This window comes from Zea mays, chromosome 3 (assembly GCF_902167145.1).
Source record: "Zea mays cultivar B73 chromosome 3, Zm-B73-REFERENCE-NAM-5.0, whole genome shotgun sequence".
Lineage (NCBI taxonomy): Eukaryota > Viridiplantae > Streptophyta > Magnoliopsida > Poales > Poaceae > Zea > Zea mays.
This window is the reverse complement of record NC_050098.1, coordinates 110135047-110144502: the sequence shown is the minus strand read 5'-3', so window position 1 is coordinate 110144502 and position 9456 is coordinate 110135047.

Sequence of the window (9456 nt, the reverse complement as noted above, 5' to 3'; positions counted from 1 at the left end):
GAGATTGTCGCTAGTGTTATCTCAATTCACTAGTTCGAACGACATGCTATTACTTCATATGGAAGAAAAATGCCATAATCATAACATTAAGTTCGAAATGAAGATAACATGGTTACAAACATCCCACAGATTTCAAAAGTTCTCAAGGTTTACAACAATTAGGGGAAAGTACCCGTAAGCCTATTCCAAAATCTATCATTACTAAGCTCACGTAGGTTTCTATCCGCCTAAAACGTCAAAGCGACTGATCAACCCTAAGCGGTGGAAGCGACACTGGATGCGAGTGAAGGGGGCATCGTGGAGGTAGTCCCATTGGCACCAGGGGCTGGTCCTAACTCCTCGGGAGCCTCTTCTCCCTCGCTTCCGGCCTCATTGGCCTCCATCTCCAAGTGGTGCATGTCCAAGTGGTCATTGGTTTCTTCGAGTTCCCTCTGCACATCATGGAGCTGGTTCTCCAAGACATCGATAGTGTTGTCTTGAATCTCCACCTGCTGCTCCAAAGTGGTAATGCGCTGGCTCAGCCTTTCCACCTGTAGATCCTTCTCCACCAACTCAGAGGACAAGTCGACCACAAAATCTTCTCGACTGTCGAGGGTGAGCTTGGTGGTTTGGGTGATGTTAGCAAAATGTGCCATAGCGTCGCTCTGTAGGGCTTGGAGGCGGTACAGCGCACTCATGCACTGAACAGTGACCCTCCCAACCAAGTCAAGATACATTGCCCACACATCTTTCACATGGCTCACACGGTTACATCACATGGGGTCATCCTTCTTCTCAGCAGGGAAGAGTCCCAAGGGGTGCATCACCATCTCCAGGGGATGGTAGCCACAGAACGTCATCAGGGTCTTCATGGCCGCCGCTTCAGTGGTGTCGTCCGTCCTGAATCCATTCGTCTCAGAGTCAAGCGAACGCCAACCCGGCTGAAGGGGATGAGCCTCCAAAGTCAGCCAGACCCGACAACGAGGTACCCGATGCTCCTCATACAACTGCACCATGTACAAAGGGGGCATGGGATAACCGGCGGAGTTAAGCACTTCCCACAAGATGGAAGGAAAGCCATCGTGAGAGAGGAAGCCAGAGCTGAAACGAGTGTCTCCTCCGCTGGCAAGGGTGGGTGAATTCATCTGCGGAAGGGCATCAGATGTAAAGATTATGGTGGAAGGAAAAAAAACAAAAGAGCCTGGATGGTTTTAAAAGAAAACGGGTTAGCTCAAATTTTACTTCTTTAGTTCTTAATCCCTTTAATTTTATAATGCATGCATGCTAAAAATAACGTCTCCTCTATGAATCAAAGGGTGCTCCTAGGGCAACCTTTAAAAATCTAAGTACTGGCCCACAGGGCCTACTTACTTAGCCACCTATTTCTCTTTCTATTCCTAAGGCCTTTCGTCCTAGGTCTAGCGGTCCAGTCCTAACGATTCTTAGCCGTTTCTAAGCAAGTTTTAGCTTTTGAAAATTGGTATTCATGGTTTATTGTCCTTCTCTGTGGTGGTATTTGCTCCGATACCAGCTGTGGCAGAACTGCCCGAATTATTCCAGCTTAAGTGCCTAAGTCACGCCTCGGGGGCCGTAACACACTTAAATCGGAATAACCCGCCAGTCCCTTAGATCTAGTCTGATAAAGGCACTTAACCAGGATCAAATACCACAAACCCACTCGATGGTGAGTCACAGAAGAAATACAATAAAGCAGGAAACCTCAAATTAAAGTACTGGAGTTATTACATAAATCGGAGTTTTTCAAGTAGCTGATAAAAGTTCACAAAATAAAATGCAGCAGATAATCGATATCGTCGGTAGAGAGGAATCGGGCAAGGCCTAGCCCACTACTCCTCTTGCTCCTCTCCTGTTGGAGCAGCATCCCACTCGACCATCCAACCCGGTGGCAGGGTGGTAGGCCAAGTCACACCGTCAACCATGTCCTGAAGCGTACCTGCAAAAATTGTGCCACAAGCAAGGCTGAGTATACTAATACTCAACTAGACTTACCCAGTGTGAGGAATCTACTCCTCTACCTCTAGACCATACAACTATTTGGCTGAGGGGTTTGGTTTGCCAAAAGCACTAGTTGTTTCTAAAATCAATTCTTAGCTTTTCAAATTCTAGTATCTTTATCTTTAGCTAAGTTTGCTCCTTCTAAGCATACATGGTAACAAGCATTTAGTGCAAACAACAAGTTATCTCATGTAAACCTCATTTCACTTCTTACTCAATGTAGTACAAGGGGTCAAGAAGTCTCATTAGCTGCGAGAAGCAGATGATTCGAGTCGAGTTTTATCCTTGCAAGGTAAACCTAAACACACGACGTGGCGAGGCACTCCGTCCACACACACATCAACCGTTCCCATCGATTCCCCGTTCACGGCCAGGGCTCACCGCCTTGGCATACAATGCTCCACTGACCCCGGCTGCCGCCGTGCAGTAACCGCACTTGTACCCACCATAGCTAGCATGGCAGACCCAGTCTCAGGACAAGTGAGGGGAAAAGTCCGCGCCCGGCTTCACTCAGGTACTAGGTTTACCGGTTACCATATTTCTCGATATGTGTTTAGTACGTTCAAATGCTTGACTCAGGTATCCACACATTAATCCTTAATTCCTTTTCCTGTCTCATGGACAAGGCATCCTCCCTGGATCCCGTCCATAGACCATCATAGATCCTGTTATCATGATGAATACAATCAATTTCCTAACCTCGCACGAGTGCTAGAAAAATCACTCGTCTTCTACCGAGATCCTAATTAGCATAGCAGCTACTCGACCTAACATACTAATGTTTATCTCAAAGGAATCTTAAGTTCATGCAACTAAGGTTTTCAAGCAACTCCTACACTTATGTGCACATTACAAGCCTACAAACATTAAGTGTAGTAAAGTAGCATATATAAATAGGGTTATGCATAAAACCGGGGCTTTCCTTGCAATGCTGGGGCTGCGGGGAGATCCTAAGTGGCAGTCTTGGGGGCTTGCTCCTGATCTTCCTCGTGGACAGCTCCTTGCTCGGGGATGAGCACGTACTCTCCGTCAACGAGATTGCGGTCTAATGAATGCACTAAGTAAGATATATGCATGATATGATATGCAGTTCAACAATTAAACTTTGATGGTGACTAATCCACTTAAATCAGGTAGAGTTTACTCTTGCTATAAAAGATTCTTGTGGTATACTTAGCAATTTAGGGTCAAGCTTAGTTAAACTAAGTGGTAAGTCTATTTTGAGGTTCCACTGATTTCCTTTTAATGTTTTAGTGAGAATTTAATAAGATTTCTAGTTAAACTTATTGGAGCGAGGTTTATCATTTTCCTTTCTTTTTCTTACTTCCGTTATGCTTTTAAGGTGGGTTTGAACTACAAGTTATATTAATAAATTTCCAAACATTCTGCAAAAATTACAGTGGCTTCTTACTGGTGTATAATCCTCTGTCTCAAAATTTGGGGTTTAACAAGTAAGTAGTTCTTCCTGGAAAAATTATTAAATATTTGGGCATAAGGGGTGGTTTGAACTACAACTACCATTTAACAGAAGGATATTCCTTAAGACATATTTTTGCTGGCATATAGATGTTATAACATGACTTTGCACAAATTTCTAGCCATTAATACTTAACAATTATTTTATTATGATTTTCCAAAGTTTCTAGCCAAAGGGGTGCTTTCTACTACCACTATATTTGAAAAATATCAAACAACAGATTTTTGATTTTTCCTTGCTTCTATTTCATGCAATAGCAATCATTCTGAAGTTTGGCATGTTTTTGCTTAAGGGAAAAGTGGTACGAATTATTTGGATTAAATGGCCTTTTTCATGAAGTGTTGGCAAAAGTTATCATTCTACATCTTTCAAATGGATTTGCATTTTTCTCTGGTGGCTTATCTTATCATTGGTTTAGTAAAATTTTATTTGCCCATTATTGTATTATTTTTGGGTTGCTCATGATTTACTTGAAATAGGACCCAATACCAAGTTTTATTTAGTTACTCTACTTAAAATGATGGGCTGGTGTGCTTATCATTTTTGTAGTGGGGTTCTAGTTGTTACAAGTCCACTGGATTTTTATTAACAATATTGGATTTGTTTTTATAATTCTAATAATTGTTTTCTAGTTGGAATAATGCTAAATAAAACATTTCACTTTAATTCTGTTCTGGACTAGTGGTCTTTTTATTTTTCATAGCTCTTCTATTAATTAATTAGGCTAGGAAAAATAATTGCACTTACTGTTCATTATCTTTTAATGCCTTTCTGATTTTCCTAAGTTTTGGGCAAAATGGCTTTTAATAGATGTCCCTACTTAAATTTTTAATACTGGGGTTCCCACTAATTTTAAACAGTGTCTAATTGGGGTTTGAACATCTACAAATTTTCTCAAGTTCAGCACAAAAGCATAACAATTTTTCTTTAATTAAATAAGGTTTGGTCAGTTTCTGTATTTAATTCCAAACTCTAAAAATTAGAACAAAAAGCATGGGGTTTAGTATTTTTAGTTGATAGTCCATAATGTTCAGAATCTAGCAAAATTGGTTTGACAAAATTTGGTTAAGTATTTCTCAAGTTATGAATTTCCTAAGTCTTCTACTGAATAATAAAAGATTAAATAGAAATGGTTTAAAGAAAAACAGTTTTGCGCTAGGGTCACTGGCGAAAGTTCTTAAAAGAATTACAGACAGGTCCCCGAGGCACTATTCATTTGAGTCTACGGCTCTGCAGAAAACCCCCTAGGGTTTCTAGAAATCAAACCCGCGGTCCCTCCCTAATGGAACAGTGGCCGCGGAGAAAGAAAGAGGCGGAGGGGCTTACCGGCGGCGAGGTTGCTCCGGTGAGGTGGTCGAGGACGTACGGGAGGTCTCGAGGATCACGGCGATGTGCGGGTCACCGTCGGGGATGGTCGGAGTCGGCCGGTCCACATGTGCAGGCGGAGATGCTCGTCGGAGGCGAGGAATCCGGCCTACTCACGACGCAATAGATCAATTGAACGGGTCAGAGAGCTTCACGGGATGCTAGGGAAGATGTGGGTGCAAGGAATTGGAAGAAGACTCACTAGTTAGCTCGGTCCACGCGCGGCGGCGGAAGACCAAAGTCCAGCGAGGGTGAAACCGCCTCTCCGGTGAGGCAATGCCTCGGCTCAAGCTTGGAGAAGCTTCACAGCTTCACTGGGAAGCGATCCAGGGGCTAGGGCGAGGCTGGAGTTCAACAGAAAAGGCTGGCCACGATGGCCGACATGGGCAGAGATGGCGGGCGGCGGTGCTTGCTTTTCACGGTGAACTCCGGTGATCTCTGGCTCGGGCGAGGCTCGGGGTGTGCAAGTGCCAACAGCTAAGGTCTCTAGAAGCATTTATAGGCGAGGGCATGGCACAGGCGCGCATGGCGGGGCGACCACGCGCGGGGCGCGCGGCCGCGGCCAGTCCGCGCTCGGCCGGTCAGGCAAGCGATCGAACACGTGGCTTTTTGCTTCTGCCCGAGTTCAAGCGCCCATAGGTTGAAGATCTTCGCGAATTTGGGCATGATCACTGCAGAAGATTTGCTCCCCTGACAGAGCTTTTTTGTTTGTGTGTGGAAGTCGAGCAGTTTGGGGCAGTGTACAGAGAGTTGTCCTGTCACAAAGGTGGCAGTGTCACAAGGTTGAGTCCCGAGGTAAAACTACGCCAAAACTGTGTCAAATGAAATTGGTTTGAGTTCAAACTTTTCTAGGGCATGTTCAAGGGAATTTGGCACAACTTTGATATTTGTACTTGTTTGATTTGAGTTTTGATAAATAGAGAACGAGATTGATCTTTGGGAGGGGGCTGAAATTCAGATTTCTGAATTTCCCCCAAGTGCATTAGTTTAGGGGCTGTTTTGGGGATTTTAAAAAGTTCAAAAGGCAAAACTTCCTTACTATGCTTTGTTAGTTAATTAGTGAACTAAAACTTTGTAATTTGGTTTTCTCCAAAATTTGTATTTTTCTCCCAAGGTTTTCTCCCATTTACCCTTTATGCTTAAATGGTTCAGTTAGGATTAATTAGGGTTTGAGAGTTTTCCTTCCTTAGGAATCATGACAAGTTTAAGGAGGGTTTAAGAAGACTCAACATAAATCTTTGTTCTCGTTTTTAATGTTTATTCCTTCATTGAGATTGCATGTGATAATAGGTTGGGGTTAGCTTAAGGAAGAACCCTAAGTGACACTGGGGTGTCACAAACCATTATGGACGAAGGAGCAATTTCCCTTCTTTGTCGCTATTTGGAATGATGCAAGATGATGAATGATACGGAGTTATGATGCAGGATGATGCGATTCTATGATGCAACAAATGTTAATAAAAAACACTTCGTAATAGTAAGATTCTGCAGACTCTGCATCCCCTTAGCAACGACTTTGGAGTCTCTTCACCTTTTACTTAGGTGACATTTAAGCTCTGCATCCCCTTAGGAACAACTTTGGAGCTTCTTCACCTTTTACTTAGGTGGTATTTTAGCTCTACATCTCCATAGGAATGACTTTGGAGCTAAGCTCTGCATCCTCTTAGGAACGACTTTGGAGCTTCTTCACCTTTTACTTATGTGGTATTTTAGCTCTGCATCCCCGTTTGAATGACTTTGGAGCTTTTTCGTCCTTACTATTACACTAGATGGTGGAACCACAGATTTATTACAACATGTCAAAGGTTGTACCCTCTCAAATTATTTCTAAGGTAAGAATATGAAAACAAGATAAATGAAGATTACAATAGGTGTATATGAAAGTTTTTAACCCAGCCTCTTTGTAGCTTCAGTAAATGTGCATTGACTCTGGAACAGTGCTATTAACTGTCCGAGCTTCGGACTCTTCCCTTGCATAGCGTTGTTGCTGAATTTGGTGCTGCCCTTCAGGATGCTAGTTGTGGGACGAAGTTGGAACTATGACTGGTGGTTGTGGCAAGGCCCATGTAGCTGGAGAGTGGCTCGTCGAAGCTACTAAAAATGTAGGATGTGAAAATGGCTATTGATTGCCCACATACTCGGGAATGTACGGGGAATAACACGAATTAGTATGTAGGACTTGCTTCGGCTGATTCTATCATGCTTCGGCCTCACCTATCTCCTTTTGCTTCTGTATTGTAACTTGGCAGGTCCTAGTTGTGTGCCCCTTATCCTCTCCATAGAACAAGCAGAACAACCTTCTTGATTGTGAGTTGAATCTTCCTCCGAAGCTTCGTTCCCCTATGCCTCTTGGGGCTAGTGGTCTGAAGGAGCTTTGCTGCGTCCCAGTTGACTGGGAACTGTGTTGGTGCCCTTGGTTCTGATTGCCTCTGCCTTCACTTTGGCTAGGATTGTGTATCGTCCTGACATGCCTTAGGTGGAGCCTTCCTCCGAAGCCCCTGATCATCTTAGAATATTTGTAAGCTTCTTGCCTTCTTTGCTGCAAGTCATTGTCGGCTTTGATGTACTCATCCATCTTCTGGAGAAGCTTCTCTAGGGTTTGTGGGGGCTTTCTGGCAAAATATTGTGCTATTGGACCTGGACGAAGTCCCTTGCCTTGATCATGGCTTCAATGACAATCTCATTTGGCACCGTTGGTGCCTGAGCTCTGAGACGCAAAAACCTTTGGACGTATGCCTGCAAATACTCCTTGTGGTCTTGTGTGCACTGAAATAGGGCTTGAGCAGTCACTGGATTTGTCTGAAAGCCCTGAAAGCTAGTGACTAACATATCCTTCAACTTCTTCCATGATGTAATTGTTCCTGGCTGCAGATAAGAATACCAGGTCTGAGCAACACTCTTAACTGCCGTGACGAAGGATTTTGCCATGACAGCGGTGTTGCCGCCATATGATGATATAGTTGCTTCGTAACTCATGGGGAACTGCTTTGGGTCCGAATGCCCATCATACATGGGAAGCTATGGTGGTTTGTACAAAGGTGGTCATGGGGCAGCCTGTAATTCTGTAGCTAGGGGGAAGCATCATCAAAAGAAATGTTATCATGATGAAAATCGTCATACCATACGTCATAGCTTGGGCTTTCTTGACGAAGCTCTCTCTATTGTGGCTTATGCCCTTGCTCATTGTCGTGTGTGATGTGATGTGACGCATCTCTTCGGCTGCTTCATCAATCTTTTTTTGGAGTTCAGCCAGCCGAAGAATCTTCTCCCTTCTTCTCTCCACTTGTTGGTGGATAGCTTCTAGATCTCTGATTTCTTGGTCCAACTCTCTTTCTGTGGTGTTGGGAAAATAAATTTCCTTTTCTAGCTTTGGGCCTCCCTTAGAAGGAGCCCCTCTTGATTGGTGTCCAGCGATGCAAGGGCAGCCCCTGGCGCTGCTGCCTTCTTCGGTGACATGACGAAGGTAGTTGTTCGAGTTCTTCTTGTCAAAGGTGGTCGTTTGAGTTCTCTGGAGGTGGAAGCCATTGTTGGTCACTTGTCTTCGATTACTATGAATCAAAAACAAGGCAACCCATTTGTTAAACTGTTGGGGACCTTCGGCTTCCGAAGGTCCTCAAAAACATGATTTAACAGTGTTTCTGGAGTATAATACATGAGCAGGCACCTTCGAACTTGGACCCTTCGGACTTGAGTCAAAATCACAGTGTGAAGAATCACAAGGGATACGAAGGATGGAACAAAGCCGAAGTTGCGCGCAAAAGAGCTTCGGCATGATAACAGAAAAGGAAACCGACTTAAAGGGGAAAAGGCTATCTAGACCCCGATGGATTGCTATAGAATTATTAGCAAATGTAAAGGGCATGAGTGTAATTCTACATGGGCTGCGTCCCATGCCTATAAATAGATGAACAGTGCTCCAGTACTATTCAGGCTGACTTGGCATTTGCTTTTGCGTCACGCTCGTACTCTTTACCTTCCCTCAAACCGAAGGTACACTTGTAATATGATATCATTTCCATTTCTTCATGGCAATAAAATGGAGATGATTCAATTATAACAACATATTTAATTGTTCATGTTGTCTCTTATACTTTGTATGATTTCCTCTCTATTTTTATATATCATGTTCACGAAGGTATGTCCTTCATAACCTTCGTCTGGAAGTCGTTGTATCCTAAGGGAAATAATGCTTCGAAGGACGAAGGACTTTAACGTTTAACATTTTCTTGTGTTGCCTTGTTCTTAATCCGAAGCATTTGAGAACAAGTCCCCAACATTGGCGCCCACCTCCGGTGAACCCTTTTCGACCAGCTTTGGCAAGCATCGACCTTCGTCATGCCGCCAAAAAAGCTTCAGCAACAGGGGCTGCTGCTCTGCAGCCGCTGGACCCGAATCAGGAGACCCTTTCTCTTCGGGAGGCCCGAAGCCAGAAGAGGAAGGCCACCAGTCCAACGCCTCAGGAGGACGACTTGGACCAAGAAATCAGGAATATGGAGATGCTTCATCAACAAGTGCAAAGGAAGAAGGAAAAGATGGCTCGGCTAGCTGACCTACAAAGACAGATAGACGAAGCCTCTGAAGAAGTTCGTCATCTTACTCAAGATGGGCAGAACCGAAGG